The sequence below is a fragment of the Rattus norvegicus genome, chromosome 18, assembly GCF_021556685.1.
Source record: "Rattus norvegicus strain SHRSP/BbbUtx chromosome 18, alternate assembly SHRSP_T2T, whole genome shotgun sequence".
NCBI classification, from domain to species: Eukaryota; Metazoa; Chordata; class Mammalia; order Rodentia; family Muridae; genus Rattus; species Rattus norvegicus.
The window spans coordinates 76034293-76057672 of NC_141551.1; the positions used below are offsets into that span (position 1 = coordinate 76034293).

Below are 23380 nucleotides of genomic sequence, written 5' to 3' on the forward strand. Positions count from 1 at the left end.
TGCCTGGTGCCTTCTCAGCAGGTCTAGGTCTCAAAGCCCCATCTTCCTTCCATTTGCCTGCCTCTTCCAAATGCTTCCTCCACAGGTCAGAGAAGCTTGGCTTGCCATCATTCCCAGTGGGACACGCTTTCTAGTCACCTCCTCACTGTGGCACAGCTTCTGGGTGGGTAACGGTCTCCAGTAAGTCCTGGTTGTCATGTTTCTGTGAATCTGTCCAAGGAACACTGCTATCCCTGCACGGCCACATTCCAGAGCCAAGCGGGCCAAACACTAAGCGTTGGGGCATCACTATTAATCTCCACATCTTAGCAAAGGATGGTATTTCCTGCTCTTCTGGACGCATAAACATGGAGCATCCGGGAACCCTGATGTGAGAATTTTTTTGCTCTACAAACTAATTCCCAAGCTATGATGTCTTGTTGCAGTATTCAGTCATCCCACACAGGCAAGGCACCAGTCCCCTCACTGTCACCTCCACACACCTTGTATGGGGTGACAATGATGGCTGTATCTGCAGGGTCACCGGAAAAGAACAGTGCTCCCATGGTGCACACAGCTCTCAGGATCTCACCACGCTCAGGCCCCAAAACACTACCAGAAACAGAGATGTGAGCTACCCAGCTTAGGGCACAACTTCCACTCCCCACAATGAACTGGGAACAAGGGTGAGCTGTGTCTGTGTCTGCAGGTTTGGACAAGGTGAGAGGCCAAGATGAGCTCCCAACACAGGCTGTGTTCTACTTCTGCTGCTCTGCTTGGGAGACTGGGAGGCTGCCTGCCTCTCACTGGCCTCGAAGGCAGACAGTCAACTGCGATGGGGTGGGCTCTTCCCTCTCCCGGCCTCGCTGTGGTAGAGAGAGAGAGAGAGAGAGAGAGAGAGAGAGAGAGAGAGAGAGAGAGAGAGAGAGAGAGGTGTTTGCAACCCTTTCGGTGGAATCACTCCTCAAGTCTCATCTTAAAATAGATCCTTAATTTCACAGATAATTAGGAACTTCTGTGGAACTCCAGCAGCCCTTGCCAGCGCCTTACACCCAGGAGTAGGAGGCTTTCTGGGTAATCTCCACCCAGTGTCACAGGCACAGCCGGATTTCTCCCATGGGCAGGAGCACTGAGCTCCTGGGCCCTGTTGAGCCAAGTACTGTGGTACAGCAAAGGGGGAGTGGCCTTGCTCCCAGCGCAGCCTCCTCCTGCAGCCCAGTGCTTACTGTGAAGCTTCAGGCTGGTGTACAACTGACCATATTCTCTGAGCATCCCCTAACAATGGCTCTGACCACCCATTCCCTAACAATGGCCGCTGTTTTGTGTGCCTTTCTATCCATGTTTGTAAGTTGCCTACATATATGAGGGTATGTCCGGGGTGGGAAGAGTCTAAGAAATAGAGTATAGCTCAGCAGGCTGTGGGATGTATGGACATGGGAGAGTGTGGTCAGGGCATGATGACGTCAGTAATGGGTGGGGTCAGAGTTGGGTGGGATCACACATGCTCTCAAGGAAGGCAGGATCATTTCGATATAGCTGCAATGGCCAGGCAGACCAATAGGTGTCTGTGGAGGGGACAACACTGGTGGAGGACATGGGTCACACTACTCTCTTGTCAGATGTCACAGGATGAACTTGAATGGTGGCCATGGCCGTGGTAGAGAGAGACCAACCTACAGAGCTGCTCCTGTTAATTAGATGCCCTCTGAACTTGTGCAGAATCCTGCTCCTTTCAGGCTGCACAAACCTCTGTCTCTCTCGAGGTTCTCGCTCGTTTTGTGTTGCTATAATAAAACACACAAAGAAACACGCCATGCAAATGACAGGCATGTTTAGATATTGTTCCGGAGGTTTGAGTATGGAGGAAGTTGGGTTCCTGGGAAGACTTTGTGGTGATGCTATGGCAGGAGGGCATATGAGAGGAAGAGATATCACACGGCAAGAAGGGTGTCCAGGGAACAGGTAGGGGCTGGACTCACATCAAAAGGTTCTTGTGAGGCTCCACCCACTTCACAGCTTAAACCAGCCTTCTCTGTGGACTTGTGTCCAGGACTCATGCTTGAAGCTCCAAGCCTGGTCATAGCTACTCCCCTGTGTCGGTGCCCACAAAACCATAGAATGTGATGTGACAGATCTGGACAGTGGCCTGGGAGAGCACTGGGGCCAGAAGACAAGGACAATGGGACTAGACCTGGGCTACACGTGTTTGTCCAAGAAATGCCATGGCGTTTAGACAGCTAAAAGGCACGTCTGTTGATTTGGGGTCAAGACTTATTTTATCCAGCTTGCTGTCTGTTCTTACTTCCCGTGTGGGATTGTCCCGGCAGTCTCCTTGGCTGGGAGTCAGGGGAGCGCAGAGCACACTAGTCCCAGTACAGCTCTGTGGTACCATCTTTGAGGGAAGGTGGCCTTTGAGGGAAGGTGGTCTCAGAGCACAGCTCACACCTCTTCCCATTCAGATCATCACTGCGTCCTGATAAGTCCAGTTTAAATCTTTTCTTCCCAGTTCTCTGTGAAAAGCTAGGCAAGACCCCCTAGACGGCCTGGGAGGGGGGCTCCTGTCAGATCCAGCTCATGTTCCAGATCACAGATACCTGTGTCCACATAAGACACACCACCTACTCTTTTGATACCAGGAGTGCCCACATACGGTCAGCATCTCCCTCCAGGCCTGGCACCTTGGGTAACCTATGTGTTTATGGACCAAATAGCTCATCGCCTCAGTTCCCCCATGAAGAAAAAAAATGATGGAACCTGATAAAAAGACTGTGGTGAAAGAGTAGAAAGTTGGGTGGAACACTATGAACTCTTGAGAGACACATTTAAGGTGTAAAGTCTGACAGAGAAGTAACCCCTCCCAATGGCAAACTCTGTGGGAATGGACCTAAGGATCCCCATGGGTCAGCTGTGGGCAACAAACCCCATGGGGCTCACAGACTGGTCTTTGAAGACAGCAGCAAGATTCACCTCCCTGGCCAACGGGAACCAATGGGGAGCCAACGGGGAGCCAACAGGGAGCCAACGGGAACCTAGTGACAAGTGCCCAGGAAGCTGCCTGCTCTGTACTCAGCAGTTGCTGCCCAGAGAAGCTGAGGTTCAAGTGGGAGGAAACTGAGCACGAGAGGCAGTCATAGAGGAAAAACGGTAAAGAACACGGGAATCGAGGTGATGCCAGGGTGAACTGAAGCTGTGAAGACAGTGGAGGGGGGAGAGCATAGTGCCCTCGCTGCCCAACACATGAGGAAAAGTTCAAAGGCTACCACAACAGGTTAATAGCAAGAGTGTGTGTGAGTCTACTAAAGAAATGGGTGGAGTGTCCTTCACCCTTGAGAGACTCCTGATTAAGGAAAGGATCCTATGAGGATGACTTTGCTTGCAGGAGAAATACTAGAAGGGCCTTTGTAGAAGGTCAGGGACTCAGAGGTAGCCTCTGTGGCTACACAGGATGGTTCTGAATAGGACCAGGCCTGTCTGTGGCGGTGGCTCTGGTGTTGAGTGAGGGCCCTGCAGTATCTGGGGATGGGTCTCGTCCTTGTCCACTGCAGCTTCCAGTCTCAGCTCTCCTCTTACCGTCGATGTCTGAGTGATAGGTGTCAGAACCGGGAATTCCCACCCTACCTCCCCCTACTTTACTCACATCAGAAAGGGTAGAGGACAGTCCCAGAGCCCAGAGGCCAGAAGTGCTACAAGAAAATCTGGCCCAGCGGGGGACATGGAGCCAAGAGCAAAGCTCTTCTTCTCTGAGCTGCTCTCAGAATTACCTATGAACAAAAGGAGGGTAGGTCCTGGAAGATGGCTCCTGTGAGTCGATAGTACCATGTCTCCCTCTAGGAAGTGGCGCTTGTGGAAATTCTGGTATGCCACCTCAGAAGCACTGTTCCTTTAGTCACAGCTGCAGAAGCCCCAACACAAGACACCAAGGTCTGCAGCCAACAGCATGATGGTTGCTAACACCAGGCAAGGGAGGCTGGGAGCAAGCTGGGTGCTGACTTCAGAGCACCGAGTTTGAGCTGCCCACCAAGCCATGCTGGATTCCTTGCCCACAGACTGAGGAGACGAGGCTGCTGGCCATGTCTGGTGCTCAGTTTGGGGTAAAGCAGTGATGACAGCTCGCATGTGTGGGAGGGAGGGTTTTCTCCATTCCCCCTGTCTGCTTCCAGAGTCACACCCAGACACCCTGCATGGCTGCCTTGCTCAGCCTTGACCACATGTGAAGACACTGAGTAACTGAGAAGCAAGCTTTTGTGTGATTGCTTTTGTCTACTCGCCGGTGACAAGAGATATAAACGTTATAAAAAGAAAGGTCTTTTTCAGCAAAATGTAAAAGAAGAAAAAAAAAACGGTTTTCACGCAACTGTGAGTTGATCAGAAAATATGATAAAACTGAACGGCATGCTTTTGGAATGCCGTTTGAATCAGGGTCATGGTTCATTTCTTAGTGTGCTTTTCAATGCTCAAATACTTTCAGTCAACATTTTAGGGAGAGCTGAAGCATGGAAGCTTCTTTATTCCACAAACGAGACAGTCTCTACTCTCTGTAAAGCTTCTTATTTACCTTGTGGGGTGAAGGCCTGGGATCTTGCTGGGTTTAGAAAGACACTGGACGTGGTCAGTCCTGGACTTTTCCATGGCCAAGAGCAAAGAGAAGGCAGTGCCTATGCCCAGTAAGACAGTGGCCACTCAGTGGCCACCAAGGGCAAGTTTAGCCCGGGAAGCACACACAGTCCTAGCAGGAAACTTTAACAGTTAAAGTCCCTACCCTTCTTGCCTGGGGCCACACCACTGGCTCATGCTAAAACAGGCCTGCAGGGGGCACACCAGGAAACCTCAGCCACCTCCTATAATTTCAACTTCTAGTGTGTCATTTTTAACTAATCCGACTCCTGGACCAGCAAATGCCCCTTTGTGATTAGCCACTGGCTGTCACCCACTGTGTTCCTAGTCACCCACCTCTCAACAGAGTGGCAGGCTCCTTAGCCACCTCTCTCCAGCCCTCTCTTCTGGTTAGGCATCATGGCCCTGGATAGAAAGGGACAGCCCTTCTGCAGGTTGGTCCAGGAGAAACTCATGGTGTGAAACCTATTCAGTGACCACATCTCCTCCCAGGAGCTGAAACTCCCTAGAATGGCAGGAGACAGTAGGAACTTCTAATCTGAACTTCCTCTTGCCTGCAGACCTCTTCTCCGTGAGATGCCTAAACAAATCCTTAAACAGGAGGTGAGCTTCACTGGGAGACACTTTCCTGACAGGCAGCTATTGAGGTCCCATAATCTTTGAGGGTCCCACCATACCTCTAGCCTTTGGCTCCACTTGAGCCTCTCCCATCAGCTACAAGGCCACTCCCAAGCTTGTGGGCTAAGCAGGACCGTAAGTTGGCTTTATTTATTTTTCTTTTGGCAGCAAAGCCTCCCCAAAAAAAGATGGAGGAGAAAAGGAGGATGAGGAAGAGGAGGAGAAAGAGATCAACAGCCCTACAATGGTGAGGCCAGAAACCATGATGGCTGAATGAGGTCCCAGTGTGAAGCTGTCCTGAATGTACAAGTGTCCCATAGAACCCCAGCAGGGACAGTAGGGGTTAAATTCAGGGCCCGCTTTTGTGGACCCAAGTCAGCTTCTGAAAAGTGTTCTCCACCCACTCCTTAGCATTTAGTAAAATAAACAAGGCGAGGTGTGGCTTAAATTGCATTTTAATACCCCCAGGTAGTCTGAAGGAATTCCACAGAGGATTGAGTTAGCTGTCACTGGGAGAAGGGTTTCTGGCAGGTGGCATGAGTAGAGCTTTCTCAGACATTTAGCCTTCTTATGGGGAGCTGCCGAGGTTAGTCCAATCATCTTGTTTTTAAAAAGTGCCTGGATGAAGTTCTATGTGGCTACACGTCCCTTCTGGGCTTAGGCCAGCAACTCCCCAAGTTCCTTAAGCCAAGCAGTAGCCACTTGAGCCCAGTCAGCCACCGTTGAGGAAGAAGGAGCTTTGATTTGCTTTCAATGACTAGCTTTCCACTCCAGTGGAGATGCTCTTGCCTACAAGACCCAGGTCATATCATTGATCAGCAGGCGGCCAATACTCTAAGTTAGAGTAGGGACATTGACGGAATTTGGAAACTTGTCAATCTGAGTCAGGAAACGATGGCCTCTAGAAGCCTATCCACCAGGAGCAGCACCAACTAAGTCTAGGTGAGGAGACGGGATTTTAGGCCGGCGACGTGCCCCTGAGCCCTCGCTTCTGTTGATGAAGTCCATTACCAGACTCCTTAGTCCACGAGCATCGGGCAGAGTGGCATCTTACCCTATCGTCTTACGTGTTACCATCCAAAGGACCAGTGGTAGCTAGCTCCCAAGGTGCTCAGAGCAACCAGGGTCGGTGGGGAGCATCGCCACAGCCTATCAGAGGTGTTCTCACGACAGAGGAGTCGTCTCGAAGGCCTGCCTGCTGTGGTCGGAGGAACTTGGCTCCATGATTCTAGAATCTGTCTGTCCCCTAGCGAGCGAGCTCACTGGCGTGGCCAGACGCTTCTGGTTTTGAGTGGAGTACAACACCGAAGGGACAGAGAATAGTGTGAGACGGCTTGAAGTGTGGACTCCTTGTTAAGGACAGAGCTCAGGCACATCGACCCGTACGGTAAACAGTAGTGGAAAAAAGCAGTGCCATCAGGACAAGACGCTAGCTCACCAGAATTGGCTGGGCTCCCGTGCCGCAGTAGGTGTTCCTCTGTGAATGGGCCATCGCCTGCCATCTTTTTTTTCCCCAAAGCTGTTACTGATACACATCCACACACCCACTTTAACCCTCTACTTATCCATCCAATGCTTAACAGTTGTGGGCTGGCTGTTTCGTTAGACACGCTACCTTTGACCCAGATGGCCAGAATCGGTTTGATCCACTTGGATTTTGGGCCTCCTGGAAGTCTGGGTCAGGCCAGGCTGGCCCTGGGAGGCTTGGCTTTCTCATGACTGGGTGGGGTAACACACAGGTGAGTCAGAAGTGGTCTTGTGTGAATCACCTGGGCCACGCCCAGGGATGGCGCTGGTCTCTGTAGCTGAAGGTGTCTTCCCTAGGTGTGATCCGTTGAAACTCGGCCCCACCAAGCATAGACGTGAGGTTTGGCACCAGTTTGCCTAATTTTCAGTTCCTAAGACAAAAGACTCAATGGCCTTTGGCAATATTTACAGTTTCCTGCATCTCTCCATTCCCAGGGTGTGGCTGGGATTCGGGCACAGTGGCTCCCACTGGTAGGCTTGAGAAAGTCTCAAGGGCAGCTGGTGCCTGGAGTGCTCTGACTGATTTCACAGAGTCTCCTGGACACCTCTGACCCTGTGCCGTCCACCCTGAAGAACCAAACCCTTGTTAGTATAGGGAGCAAGGCTCCCAGATATCTACTCCAGATCTAGAACCCAGGGAGCCAGGGGCTTCCCTCGACACCTGAGCAGAGATGGCTGCTAAGGCCACCTGCCCATCGAACAGCTGTGCTTCCCACACGGGAGAGCCAGGTGGTCAGGATCCATGTACGCTAAGCCACACCTCGCAGGGCAAGCAATTGGAAGAGGAGCATAACCTCGATAGCCCTGCTGAGTTAGTGACATGACGGTGGCCCTTTAAATATGGGCTGGATCTCATGAGAGCTGTTCATCTCTGACAATGGATTCAGGACCCCTTCTGTCCCTGACACTGCAGGAGCAGGTGACACCACGGGGCCACCGTCCCAACAAACCTCAGATCTCTGTGTCAGTTCTGATCCAGGTGAGGGTAAAACTCTATGGGTTCTCCACAGAGGGGATTTGTGAATGAGAGGGTGGGAGGAAGCTTAGCCAGTTTCCTTCCCCACCATTCTGTAGAGAAGTGAGGACAATGGATGCTTCTTAGATTAAATAGGGACTATTTAGTGTGCATGTATGTGCCTGTGTGGTAGACAGATGGTAGCCACGGTTGCTTTATGAGACAAGGTTCCCTACTTGTCCCAAAGCTTGCTGATTTGGCCGGGCTGGCTTACTAGTAAGTCGGAGCTCTGCCTGTCACTGCCTCCCCAGCACCGAGATTACAGCACACACCGCCACATCTGGCTACTTTCTTTAGTCGATTCCGAGGATGGAACTCAGGTCCCCATGTCCACGGGGCAAGCATGGAACTGAGTGCCCCGTGAGGATTGTTTTTAAGAGAGAGAGGTCGATCTGTGGATAAGCCTATGTTTGATTATTTTCTACATAAACTGGACTCTGGAGATGGCTCAGTGGGCAAAGCACTCATCACACGAACGTGAGAGGCAGAATTCGGAGAGCACCACCACATGTAAAGTTGCACACGGTGAATCGCTGTACACTTAGTGCTTCTGTGGTGAGGTGCTTCTGCAGAAACGGGAGAATCCCAGAAGGCTTGAGGACCGGTTTGCCTGGGTGGCACGGGGACAAACAAGAGGCACTGGCTTTAGGCAGAGAGGAAGAGGAGCACCAATGCCTGAGATTTTCCCGCACCATGACACATGCACACGCACCCCTGCTCACACATACCCACCCACCCCTATTTGCCTCTGCATTGCTGCATCATTAAAACAAATGCAGATGCTCTCTGTCTTGAGGTCAAGAAGGTGAGAGGGGAAGTAGGTGGGCAGGAAGGGGAAACTGAGGCCCGGAGGCTGCAGACCGTCAGTGACAGAGGCATTGCATGCATGCTTTCAATGTTGGGGAAGGAGCATAGGAGCTGGAAGGTGGGAGCAGAGCAGCTCAGGACTTCTGACCACTGGTCACTGTATCAGTAAGAGGTGGAGAGGACCCACTTCGCCTGAGACTCCCGACAGCACAGCAATCCAGAGCTGGGCAGGCTGTGAGGATGGGCCGGGGTTGACTTGCCCACTTTGCAACCCCAACCAAAATAGTATTGAAGCCCCGTTCTAGATAATCAGAGCCTGGGCCACGTGCTCTGGTGCTATTAAGGCCCCCAAATACATACGAAGGCATGATCTGAGGCCCAGCCCAGCCTTGATGCCCAGGGCTCAGACTCCCCGGGGGGCAGTGAGCGCCAGAGGTGGCTAGGCTACTGCTGAGGGTCACATCCCTGGGGATGCACTCCTTCCTGTATTCCACGATGTCCTCTGCTCCCTGCCCTGTGCACCATTCCTTCCGTCCGGCCTGTGCACAGCTGTCTAGGGTCACCACAGGCATCCTTTTCCCGGATCCTGCTGAATGCCCATCATAGCATCCAGACAGGTGACTTGAGCAAAGCTCTCCAGTGCCCATGCCTTGTCCCCACATCCCCTGGAGCTTCTGTCTGCTTGTCCCCTTTACTCTGATGCCACTGCTTGTGCACCACTGCCCCCCACCCCCACGTCCCCAGGCAAATCAACACAAGAAGTTAAGACTCCATGGAGCCCCTTAGACACAATGTGAAGTTTGCTCAGTAGCCGCTCACGTGGCTCCTGAAGGATCCTCAAGAGAGATCCAGCCACCAAGCCACAGCTCCTGACCCGTACTGCCTAGGTGTTTGAAGATGAGTGGGGGATAGGAGGGAGGAGCCATTCTCTAATCCATTAAGAAAGTGGCGGACGTCATAGCCAGTAAGAGCAAGACTAAGACTGGCTTCGTCCTTCTCAACCTCTTCCTAGTCCAACAGGCAGGGCCACCATTTGGTGAGATAGGTGCAGATCTCGGTAAGCCACAGAGCTCAGATCACCAGGAACATCATGGAAGGCCACCTTGGGGGAAGCTTACCCTTCTGCAGCGGTAAACGTCAGTCAAGAGCACAGCTGAGGAATGCTGAGTGTGCACGACGACGGGAGCTCTCCGGGGATCGCTCTTGGTACTTTTGTCTCCGGCCATTTTTAATTCTGAAGCAACCAACTGTTCTGCTTAAAAGAAAGAGGACAAGAGAGGGAGGCCTTCTGAGGCAGGGGCATGACCGCTTTCCTATGCAGCCCAAGTTCTTTCACTACGGAACGGGACAAGAAGCTGGCTGTGGCTGGGTGACTAGGTGTACTTTGGAGATACCTGGTGAGCCTGCGCAGTTGGGGGGTCTCTGGTTCACTGTGGACTGCCAATGGGTCCCAAATGTAGACCTCTCGGTGTGCCACCAGAGACACTGCTGGAGGAGTCATATTCACTTCTTACCCAGAGACCTTGGGAGAAGACAATTCTGTACACATGTGGCTGCCAGCCCCCCCCCCCCCGATCCCCCGCACACCCCAGGATCATGCTCACAGAGGCCTGCAGTTGCCATGGAGACCCAGGAGAGCCAGGACACCACAGCTAGTCTGCAAATAGTTGGGGTCTGAAGGAGGAAATGCTCTCTTCTCCCAAGGAGGGTTTGCATCTTCTGTTCAGAATTTCAGTAGACTGGCTGGGGCCACCACTCTGCCTGTGCTTAGTCTGCTGCTCAGATGTTGGTGTCTTCCAGACATCCTCACAGACACACCCAGAATAATAATTTAGCATTGAACCGTCTTAAAGGAGTACAAATCTTCGTATATATTTATGTGGTACGAACTGATGCGGGTCCCTTGATACGTTTCCTTTTGAGAATAAGGCTGGAGCCAGCTAGCTACCATAGTCAGTCGCTGGGTTCCAAGTTAGGGTTAGGGTGACGATTGGGGCGAGATGGGATGGTCAAGCTACCAGGAAGGGCCCCGAAAGGATGATTTTAGAGCTTACTAATATCCCTTGAAGCTTCACCAGCAGAGAGACAAGAGACTCCTAAGGACACAGCCCTGCTTTATGGGGGTAGGAAGTGGATGGTGAGTTTCTGCCGAGCTCTCAACTCCTGGGAGATACCGACCAGGTACAATTAAATCAGCATCTGTCATGGAGGCTGACGGGGACCAGATCCGGGACAGGCACTGCTCTGTTTGCATCGAAGCAGGTGTTGTCACAGCCTCTCCATCCCCAAAGGCAACGTCTGGAAGAGCTCCCTCATTGGGACTCAATTTCCCTAGCTTTAATGGACAGCGCTGGGATGGGCTAGCTCCAGGCATGGCCTCGGGAGGAGTCGAGAAACACGACATTGGTATGTTACAACTCCGTCATCATGGCCCTGCCTTGCGTGCGTCCTCTCTGGACATGTTCGTCATGTCAGAGAAGCAAAGAAGTAACAGTGGACTTGGAAAAAGACCACTTCAGTACCTGGAGGAAACTTAGGCCTGTCCATTTCTGAGGGCTGGGGACGGTGGGCAGCGGCTGCTTCTGTCTCCACAGAAGAGACAAGGGGTAGTGTGGACCTTGTTCAAGAGGAGAGAGCCCCGTTTTCTTTTCAATTCTTAAAGTGTTGTCACCACGCTTGGGTTCAGGGAAGTCCTGGAAACGGAACAATGTTTTCAGTGTAAACACTGGCTTCTCAGGACGCCAATTTTCTAGGCTCCTACTCGAGACTAAAGTGGGATTTGGCCCCAGGAGGTCGACAGCGCAGAACACATCTCAGCACAAGCCTTGGCAGCCAGCGAGGGTAATGTTTGCTTTGCAAACCACAAGTTTAGTACTTAGAAAAAAATATATTGCTCACCCACCAAGAATAAAAGACTGGAAACAACACACCCTTGTTTCTTGAACAAAGCATGTCCTGAGGTGAGCCAGCGCCTGGTTAAAGAGTGCCACTGAAGAGGCTGCTGCAGCCCAGTCACTGCCCTGTGGGCCTTAGCAGCATGTGGCAGCCAGCACCGCCTCCCTACTCCCCACCCCTCCCTACTCTCCCCCCCTACTCCCCCACCCACCCTAGAGTCCCCCACCCCACCTCCGTACTTCCCCACCCCACCTCCCTACTCCCCACCCCCACCTCCCTACTCCCCCACCCCCACCTGTCATCGAACATGCTTTCATTAAAGCCCCTCAATGCCTAGAAAAAAAGTGCAGTATTTGGGTGTTTGCATTGCATGGAGCTCAGCCCTGGGGAAGGTGCTTCACTGCTGAAGGCCGGGCTCAGGCGGTCCTCAGTGACTGCAACAGGAGTGAGTGTCCATCCTCTCTGAGGACAGGCAAGTGTCCAGAGTGGGAGTGAAGCAGGGGGACACAGGATCGATGATGGAGTAGTGGAATAGGGCAGGCATCGCTTAGCTGCCGGTTCTGCGATGTTCACTAAAACACCACAAAGCAGAAGCTCCTCAAACCTGTCAGATCCAGAGCAGCGGCGCAGACACTAGTGTTTCCTTCATAGCGGAGTTTGCCCAGATAAGGGTGTGGACAAGACCTTATCTGTCTTGTTTCTGACTGGAGGTGCTCCCGCTTACCTGCAGAGATTCTGACGCTCTTCAGAGAAATGTTTGGGTGAGCATAAGGAGAAAGGGCGCTTGGGGCCTAGAGTGAGGTGTTGGAGGGAGCCAGTGACACAGTTGTTTGCCCAGAGTAAGGAGAGAAGTCCAAACCAAGTTGAACAAGGGTTTGGGCCTATGAGCCTCTGCCTTAATTTTCACCATAGAGTCCTCAGTGAAAATGAATCTTTCATTATTGTATTCCGAATTGGGTTTTTCTTTTAGGGTGATACCCCCCCCCAAAAAAAAGTTTGATGTTAAAGCAGTGAGGTATTTTATACATATCAAAGTTTTGGAAAACCAAACGTTGCTAAGGACATGAGGAAACTGTACTCCTCAGTGTGGGAGATCAATTCCCACCCCTCCGTCAAGTGAAGGGCACACAACCGCCAACCACCAGGCTCCCTGCAGCCAGAGGCAGCAGTTACATCCACACATGAGGGATACAAGGAAATGACAACAGAGTGAGGAATGCTGGAGATAACAGGTGAGATACGGTGGCCTCACAGGCCCGCGGACAGGCAGGCAATGTTGACCACGTGGGACCTGACACGTGACATGGTACAGAAAGGACACACACCTTGGAGTAGCAACCACCTTAAGAGGAAGAATGACCTCGGGGATAGAGCCCTTGAAGGCGGTGACCTCTTGTGAATCCAGAGAAGATGGTAAGGAGGTTTGCTTCCTTCTGTATTCCCAGGGGTTTGAAGAGAGGCCATAAAATCCTGGTTTTCGTGTTCTGTGCTCTGAGGGTAGCCAGGGATCTGGCTGTCTGGTCTCACTGGAGCAGTACGGCCCCAGCTGCCACTCTCTAAGGTATCTGTAAAGTCCCCCTGTCTCCTGCTGTAGTGAGGAAAGAGCAGTTCCTGTTTGCTGTCCTCATAGCAGCAGCTGCCCCTGTTGGACCTGGATGCCCTTAGGTCCATGCTAGAGGGTCCCTGTCATACAGGCTGATCAGTGGACAGTGAGCAGCTCCCCAGGGACACCAGCCAACAGTCATCATCCTCAATGGTGAGCACCCTCTGAAAAGCACTAATTTACTTGCAGGCGTATGGACTCCGGTGGGTGTGCCAAACAGAGTCTTTTACTAAAACTTGGATCTTGCTGCCCGCTGTTTCAGCTCTAAGGGCTGGCCATCTGGTAGAGCGCTTGCCTAGCAAGTGCAAGGCCCTGGGTTCGGTCCCCAGCTCCGAAAAAAAGAACCAAAAAAAAAAAAAAAAAAAAAGGGCTGGCCATCGAGCCTTGGGTCTGTCAGTCTCCACAGGAGTTACAGGCATACATTAGCTGCACCCAGCTCTTTAAGTGAGTACTGACGTTCCTCTCAGGCCCTCGTTCTTACCCAGCAAACATGTAGCCGTGGATTCATCTCCCCAAAACACACACACACACACACACACCACATACACACACACATATACACACACATAAACATACTCACACCACACACCACACCCCCCCACACACACCACACCCCCCCACACACACCACACACCACACACACCCCACACACACCACACCCCCACACACACACCACACACACACCACACACACCACACACACACACCCCACATACACACACACTACACACACACACATACACACACACACACTCCCCCCCACAACACACATACACACCCTACATACACACACACACCACACACATACACACTCCCCACACACACCACACACACACACATACACACCACACACACACACACCACATACACACACACACACACACACACACACACACACACACACACACACACACCCCACATACACACAAGCAGAGAAGGGAGGACCTTACAGACTCATTGATTCTTTTGGAATCAAAGGCCACTCACAGCCATTCTTTGCTTAAACACAAAGGTAAGAACTGTCACCTATAATGGACAGGTCATCCTTCCAGTCACCTGGAAGGACCGCCTCAGGCTCAGACTCCTACTGTGGTCCCCTGAGGCCCCCTGGTCACAGCCTGTAAGTGTCTCCTCAAGTCAACAAGTCCTGTCTCATCCACGCCCACTCCACTCCGAAGCCAGAGACTCTGACTGGATTGCTGTCTAATTAGCTTTGTGTTCAAGCCTTTTTTCACTCTTCTCTTACCGATGGGGAGGGGCTCGCCCTGCAGGTCATCTCAATCCCACTGAAAGATAATACGGAAAGTTTTGGTTAACACGTGACCAGGAAATAGAGCATCTGGCTAACGGAGCTAACGGAGTCTTACAAATGTGTGCTGGGAGTTTTTTCCTCAAATGTGTTAGTCAACTTTGACCTCTGGCTCGGTTTCTGCGATGACATCTTGGTGTCCCCGAATGAATACAACCCCAAAGAAGGAGGAGGAATCCTTTGTATTTGGACTTTGCAATCTCAGCAACATTTTTTCCACATCTGTGACTTATACCAAGGACTGACTGCACGTCCCAGTGAGGGGAGTGGGAGGAGGATGGCCCAGAGAAGCCAGGGTGGTCCAGGGCTGGGGTGGAGCCCCATTCACTCCCCTTGGTTTAACTGCAGATATTCTGTCACCTTTCTTATGTATGGAAGCCACTGGTGTCCCTCAGGGAAGCTTACCACGGACATGGAGCCCGCCCTCAGGGCTTGTTCCACAGTCTCACACTTTGCACTTCTGATCCATAGAAGTCTAGAGGCTCCTCTTTGTCTTCCAAGGGTGATCTTGAGGTTCTTCCTGTTGGAGACTCCTTGGCCCATGCTGTTGGTCGAGGCAGAGTTTCCTGTTGGTATTGAGACTGAACCTTGGAGCGATAGAAACCCATTCTCTTCTTAAAGGCAGAGAGGGGTACAATTTGGGCCGCAGTTAAGAGAAAAAGAACGAGGCAGGGAATGACCTATAACATGCCATAGCTGGGCTTGAGCTAGAACCAGAGAATAGTCAGAGAGGGGGATGGGAGGTGGGGGGACAGGAGGAGGACTGTCGTCTTGTCCCCACATCTGTCTGGGAGGGATCACTGGGAGCACACAGGATAGGCAGAGTCAACTAAGGATCTAGGGTCAATCCTCCTACCCTCCCAGGCCCTGGGGAACCCTCCTCTGCCCCAATTCAGTTCTTGCTGACCTCTTCCCTGGTCAGGGATGGCAGAGCTCAGCCAACTTCTGCACATGGAAGTCCCTTGGGAGAACACTCCCCATGCCTGGCTGAGCTACCCATGGCGAAACCCAGCCAGCTGCAGGGGAGTGGGCACGGCGAATGCTCAGAGCTGGCACTGTTCCGACAGACCAGAAAGCAGATGGTGCGTTTGGCTCTTGACGCAGGGCTGAGCTACTCCAGCTTTGGTCTAGATCCAGTGTAAGGCAGGTACGGATACCCCAGGTTACACACGCTGCCTTCTCAGGGGCTCAGAGTGGGGTGACAAGCTCGCCCTATACCTTATACACAGCCCTCAAGAAGTGCCGTGTCCTTGGTGTGGTAAGGAGACACAGACATAGCCAAAACACAAAGCCCAAAGACCCTAATACTTCATGCTGCTCCCCGTCAGGAGGCTCATTAACTCCAGATTTGTTTAGCTTCTTTTCTTTCCTTTCTTTTTTGTCTCTTGAGAAAGGATCTCAGCATATAGTACCAGTTGGCCTAGAACTCACTATGTAAACCAGGTCGGTGCTAAACCTTCAGTATTCCTCCTGCCTATGCCTCCCAAGTGCTGGGATTGTAGGCACAGGCCGCCATGTCTGTCTCCAGACTCTCTTCACTCTGTCCTGGTTGTGTAGAGCTGGAACATCTAACCCTTACAAAACAGTATCATCTCAGTTATTATAGGTATCAAAATATGGTAACACACCTCTGATAGGACAGTACTCAAGGTTTCCTACCTGGCAGCACACGCCAGAACACTTGGGATGCCACAGAATAAGGGTGCTGATTCATTTTGCCCCTTTCTTTCTGAGACCCATATCCTGTGCTGCCCCTGGTATCCCATGTCTACATCAGTCAATTTTCCCAGAATGACAGGGCTCTGCTATCCTGGTCTGACCCCAAAGAAGCTGCAGGCAGAGGCAGCCAAATTGGGGGGGATCCCAGACTCTGCTCTACCTTGGTTCTACCGTGTAACTAGGGAATCTGTCTCCAAAGGTAATCCCAAGCCATTCATTACTAAAGGCCTAGATGGTAGGGGTGTGTCCCTCTGATTGATGAAAGGAATAGAGCTGAAGGAAACAAGGGACTAGCGTGAACTGGATCTACAGCCCAAGAATGAAAGACGGTCCTAATAGCTGTGCCTAACCACACCTAGTGGGACTCCGATCTGACAAGAAACTATAATCGGCTCATAGAACACACTAATCTATATTCAGCTAGAGAAGGGAAGTGCTTGGACCAGCGTAGCTGCTCCAGGTGTCTCCTGTTTTTTAGTAGGGCATCTCAGACTCTTGTGTCAAGGGTTGACTGAATCTCAACATTAACTATCATGATGAGCTTTGAGGGTTGGTGGTTAGGACATAGAAACCTGGATAACACAAGGGAATGGAAGAATGGAAGGAAAGAGGGAAGGATGAGTGGGGTTGGCGGCTGATTGAGAGAAGAACGGATGGGCGGGATAAGAGAAGGAAATGGATAGGTGGATAGAAATGTGGGTGAGCGGATGGAGGGATGAGTGGGTGGATGGGCAGAGGAATGGATAATGAATGGGCAGACGAAGGATGGAGGGGTGACTTGGTGTGGGCAGGCGGAATTAGGGGTAGATAATAAGCACGTGATAGATTATGAGTGGAGGATATGTGGATGTGTGGGTGAATGGCTGAAACAAAGAGCGGTGGGGGCGGGAGGAGTCAGGTAGGTAAATAGATTGGTAAATTGGTGAACAGAAAGTAGTGGATGGGGTGGATGGATGGATGGATGGGATGGATGGATGGGTGGATGGATGGATGGGTGGGTGGGTGGATGGATGGATGGGTGGATGAATGGATGAGTGGATGGATGGATGGGTGGATGGATGGATGGGTGGGTGGGTGGATGGATGGATGGGTGAATGAGTGGATGGATGGGTGGATGGGTGGATGAATGGATGAGTGGATGGATGGATGGGTGGATGGGTGGATGAGTGGATGGATGGGTGGATGGATGGATGGGTGGATGAATGGATGAGTGGATGGATGGGTGGATGGATGGATGGGTGAATGAGTGGATGGATGGGTGGATGGGTGGATGAATGGATGAGTGGATGGATGGGTGGATGGGATGGATGGATGGGTGGATGGATGAGTAGATGGATGGATGAATGGATGGATGGGTGGATGAGTGGATGGATGGATGGATGAGTAGATGGATGGATGAATGGATGGATGGGTGGATGAGTGGATGGGTGGATGGATGAGTAGATGGATGGATGAATGGATGGATGGGTAGATGAGTGGATGGATGGGTGGATGGATGAGTAGATGGATGGATGTGTCGAAAATGAATGAAGGGATTGGTGGTGATGGGTAGATAATCGGATATGAGGACCTGTTTTCTTTCTATACTAATATTAGTACAACTAGATAGATCTACAGTATGCACAGGCAAATCCTAGTACCCTGCGCACCGGATGTAATGAACGTCACCTGCTAATTAGAGATTGACTTGCTCATACCCTCTGTGTTTCCCTCATAGGGAGATTTGACAGTGGGGTTGGGAAGAGTTCCTTTGAATGGGTCTTTGAAAACAGAATTAGAACTATACGAAGAAGCTGTTATAATCCAGATTAAGTGGAGTCTTAATTAGTGAAACGTCTGGATTGGGTAGTATTTAAAATTTTTGTTTATTCCTTTCAAGTCCGTGTCATTATGGGAACTAATTGCTAATAGCATATTTTCAAGTCAAGGTCCTGCTGGGTCTACTCCAATGAGTTGGGGGTGGGGGAGGGAATCTCATAATTAGCAGCCTTATTTGCATGCAGACAATGAGTGTTCCTAAAGTCTTTAACCTTGTTCCCATAAGAGTAGCTCTGGCATTCTTGTTTTAAGTGATTAAATTGCTTGGCAAACCCCTTTCTCAAGAGGAAGCCAAAAGGTAAGCTGAACCTAGCCAAACCATCATTACTGCCCAGGGATTCTGAGTGGAGGGAGTCTCCATTATTAAGGCTTCCTGTTACAGTACGTGGAAATGTACAACGGAGAAATGTCCACGAAATTCCGTCATCTTCAATTGGGGTTATAAAACCAAGCAGAGAGATGACTTTCTGGGTGGTCTCAGACCTGCAGCCCTGGCTGTGCTGGGTCCCAGTCCTGCTGGGTCCCAAGCACTAGCCTCTGAATCAGCTGGACTGTGGATCGACAGTGGCTGGGGTGTGCGGGTCTTCTGCAACCTGGGGGCAGTCTGAACAACTGAGGAGAGGCTGAAGAGCCTCGGGTGCACTGCGGGCACGTGACTGTGGTCACCTGAGCTGCGTAGGAAGACACTCCCACACCACCTGAACAGAGACACTTTTGCTTCACTTCTGCTTTGTGAAAACTGTGAAAACCTCTTGGCTCTCGCCCAGGATCCCTTTGTTTTTTCCTCCAGGTAAAAAGCATATTTGGCAGCGAGAGCTGTTTTCAGCCTGTTTGATGCTTTCCCTTCCGATTAAAACTATACGAGGCCCCAAGGCATATCCAGTGATCACGAGCCGCTCTCTTGGCTAGACACACCGTTTTACTTGAATAGCATTATTGTTACATGACATAAAACGCAGGGGAAGGAAGACTGACTACTGCGCTGACTGAAATTTGGCCTACTAAAGAAGCTTTGGAATATCAAACATCAGAATTTCTGCTTCCAGCCAAGACGAACTAACAAGGACCAGATTTACTCTCTCACCAAAACAACTCGCAAGTGGACAAAATATATGAAACATGTGGTAGACATTAGACATCAGGCAGTGAAGGACAGGCGTCCCTGAGGGATGGCAGACAAGCAAGGTGAACCCTCAGTTTTTGGCTCAGAGAAGGCCCCAAACCCTGGTGAGGGTAGAAGGCCCAAAGCCTACTAATCTACAGTGAGAAATAGGGCAGACACTGCAGGGGAGAGAGCTGACCAGATTGTTCCCAGGAGAAGGCCTTAAGATCTGGAACCACCTCCAAAATACCTGGGACCTCAGTGCAATACCTCAATTCACCCAGAGTAGAAGGATACAGAGGATGCCCAACAATGTCCTGAGGGAGGATTTGAGTCAACTTAATAAAGTTTTAAAAGAAGGAAGACCCCAGCGAATTAGTTACTTTCCAGGGACCTAACTGGGTCCAACAAAGCTTAGGCTCGTTTATGAGCACACAAAATAGACCCTGCACCTAGGATCCACATGCCTGACAACAGTCTGACGCCAACAGGCATTCAGAAGTGTAGGTTGAACTCAGATCATGATGCCCAGATTAACCAGGCAAGCAAAACAGGAGGATACAGGAGGAAGGCGAGCCCGGCCGGCAAAGGCAGCAGATTGCTTCTGTTCAAGTTCAAGGGGTCAGCGTTAAAACTCCAAATCTAACTCGTACCTCTGAGAAGTAGGAAAGAACGGCATTGGAAAGAACGGCAAGAAGGATTAATAGCAGATTCGGCGCCACAAACTAAAAATGACTGAGGTTGAAGACGGGACAGTGGAAACTGTCAACCTAGAACTGGGGACATCTCACTGTGGTGCAGAGACACCTTGAACGGATGACACCTGAGAGAATGTTTACATTGTATGAAAAGGGTAAGGCCGTGGATCCATGAGAACCTTAAATACTAGAGAAAAGAGGAGCAGTAGACCAAATTACCTACTCAGTTTGCTGAAAACCGGCGACAAGGAGAAAGAATTTAGCAGCGGACAGAGCAAACGGCACACATAGAAGTACAAAGATGACATTGAACTTCGCCCACCAAGCAGTGAAAACCCTCGGTGAGCATCTCCCTCCCCATGTTCTTCCTCCTCCCTTTGAAGATCAGCATCTTTAAAGGACCCGAAGGGGGGAAAATGCACCCAGAGTTTAAAACATTGTCTCTCAGGCATAAAGGGTAGGATGTCAAGCTGCCTCGGTGGATAAGTGCACACACCTGACGATTCCCATTCTATTCCCAGGATCCCTGAGATAGGAGAGGAGAATCAGCTCCTGGAAGTTGACCTCTGACCCCTACAGGCACACTGTGGCTCTCACACATCCACACGCAAGTAAATTTATTTATTGCAAAAATTGTAATTAAAATTTTTTTAAAAAATGCATTTGCATATGATCCAGACAGTCAGTATAATACAAAAAAAAAAATACTTACATCAACTAATAGGAAAAAATGTTAACACTGAACACACATGTATGATAAAAGCCCCCAGTAGACAGAGTGGGATGTTTCTTAACCTGATACAAGGCAGCTGCATAGCCCTCAGTGAACGTCATATTTAAAGGGGAGAGACTGACACTTTCCCCAAGATGAGGCATAAAGTAAGGGTTTGTCCAGCACGGGATTGGAGAATTTTTAATTAACTGAAACATAATTCTATTATTTCTTTCCCCTTTTCCATTCAACACCTCCCACGTCCCTTTCCCTCCCTTTTAAATTCATGGCCTCTTATTAATTTAACTATATATAATATATAATTAATATACGATATATAGCATATGGTATATTGTATATGATATATGGTATATGATGTATGATATATAATTAAACACACACACACACACACACACACACACACACACATATATATATATATATATATATATATATACAATCAAATATATCCGTGCAGCCTGCTGAGTCTGTTTAGCATTTTTAAGGTTAACCACTTGGGATTAGATAACTATTTAGGGGGTTCAGCTCTGGGGAGGACACTCTCTTTCTTGGCAGTTGATAATTGCTTCTAGTTCTTCATCTAGGGGTGGGGCCCTCGGATGTTTCACCCACGTACATTGAGATGTCAATTGGTGCCATGGTGGTTCAGGTCTTCTTCACACTGCCATATTGTTGAGATTTCTATGGGCTTGACTTCCCCTGTCACATCTGGAAGACACAACCTTGCTGCAGACTTCCTGGTCCTCGGCTTCTTCCCATCTTTCCAGCCCTCTGCACTCGGTGTTCACAAAGGCCTCAGGGTCTGGATCGTGTTGTATGCAATCAATTGGAGTGGAACACCCCACAATCAGGTCTCCTCTGCATTTTGACTAGGTGTGGCTTTCTGCAACCGGCAATTCTTGTCAGTATGCAAACTTGTAGACAGAGGATCAGTATCTTTAAAAAAACCCTGAGAAAAGCAATGAATAGAAAATACACACGCGCACACGTGCACGCGCGTGCGCGCACACACACACACACACACACACACACACACACACGCCCCAAAACAAAACCAAACCCACTTCAGTCTTTGGAAGAAAGAAAAAGACAAGGAAGACATATGGAAGGGATCACAGTGCGCTTGTTTTGCATAGCGTGGTTATATAGAAAATGCTGAGGCTTCCACAGCGAATTCCTAGAGCTAACGGTGAACACAGCAAGGTCAGCATGCATGGGCCAACCACATTTCTGGGTTCTAACAATCCTGCCATCTACATAGATTGAATATACAATATCATTTGCAACCAGGAAGAGGAAATTAAAGGTAAAAACATGATTGCGCACATGTATCAAAATCTAAAATATAGGCAGGGTGTGGTAGCATATGCCTTTAACCCCTGCACATGGGAAGCCATTCAATGAGATCTCTGTTAGTTCTAGGCAAGCCTGCTCTACACAGTGAGATCCAGGACAGCCAGGGCCACATATTGAGAACTTGTTTCAAACAAATGATCAAACGAACATCGAACATCCTTTTTTTTTTTTTTTTATGCAAGTAAAAGATTTTACAAAGCCCAACCAAAAAGTGATGCTGGCTTTGTGGTGGCGGTGACAACATGGTGGTCCCAGCCATATAGTGTCACCGGCAACAGGGTAATACTGCTGGTGTGGCAGTGCTGACAGAGGGTGTCAGTGAGGAGAGACACCCAGATCAAGGAGGCCGAATAGATAATCCAGAAAGAGGTTTACATATCCACATTCCAAAGTACAAAAGGACCTTTCCTACAAACGGTGTTAGACCAGTTAGAGGCTCAAGATAAAAAGACAAGTTTTTACCTTCCTTAAAACATTAACTCAAGTGGATCATGACCTCAGATGTAAGGCGTAAGATAATACACAAGGGAGGCGAGGGTCTAGGAATGAGTGCAGGATTCTTAGATTTGACGCCAGAAGCTGATGTAGAAGAAGACAAGTTAGTCAATTGGATCTCACAGGAATGAAAAACTCTTTCTCAAGAGCTTACTAAGGACAGCAGAGAGAAACTACAGACTTGCAGGAGAGCCAACCACATTTCTGGGTTCTAACAATCCCTCCATCTACATAGATTGAATATACAATATCATTTACAACCAGGAAGAGGGAATTCCTATACTCACAAACTATAGCCCTAACAAAGGGGCTTCATTTGGGTTACGCAAGGGCTTTCTGGACCTGCTGGGAGACAACCCACGAGGAAATGACTCTGGAGACATTTCATAGATATCCATGTGTCTAGACGTACGGAAATATGTTCAACACCATTAGTTGTCAAGGAGACACAGATTCTAGCCACAATAAAATGTCACTATATATGTATCAGAACAGTTTTCATAAAAATAAGGACTCGTGCCCCTGGTGGGAGTTGCAACAGAACAGCAGCTCCGGAAAGGACTTGGGTAGGTTTTCAGATGCTAAAGATCCACTAAGGAGAGCACTGGGTTCTTGGGCTTTCATCCTGGAGAGATGGAAATTCACATTCGAAGAAACCCTCTACACCACCAATCACAGCAGCTTGACTCATAGTATCCCAAAACTATAAAAGCCAGCAGGCCTAAAGGTACAGCTCAGTGTTAAATCACTTGCCCGGCATGCAAAGACCTGGGGTTTGATCTACAGAACAGTTTAAAAAAATTAAACATGATAAAGACACCCTCCCCAAGCTGGAACACCCCCTGCAGTGGGGGAGTTGAGCAACCTGACCTGTCTGTGCCATGAACACCGCTGGACGGAATAGAGTATATTGTGATACAGAGGTAACCTGGCTGGGCCGGAGGACTGCAGGCAGGAACCAGTTTTGGGGTATAGGAAGTCAGATCCACTTACAGAAACCAGCAAACTGCAAGTGTGCAGGAAAACTTAGCAGGCATGGGGCATAAGGACACCCAGGCACAGCCCTGAGTCCTGATCCAGCTCGTGGCTACAT

The 23380-nt window shown here is 50.0% G+C and overlaps 1 long non-coding RNA gene across 2 annotated transcripts; it reads right to left on the bottom strand.

Moving 5' to 3' along the window:
- Positions 1–5648: 5648 nt before the first annotated feature.
- On the bottom strand, positions 5649–15205 carry LOC147999890 (uncharacterized). 2 transcript variants are annotated; one of them, XR_015643096.1, is made up of 6 exons: positions 14772–15205; positions 14304–14343; positions 10165–11253; positions 9955–10082; positions 9679–9812; positions 5649–8363 (listed from the first exon to the last, which is right to left on the bottom strand). It is a non-coding gene; the product is annotated as an uncharacterized LOC147999890 (long non-coding RNA). The 2 variants fall into 2 exon arrangements; XR_015643097.1 differs by having other exon boundaries at positions 11083–11253; positions 14772–15168.
- Positions 15206–23380: the final 8175 nt, after the last annotated feature.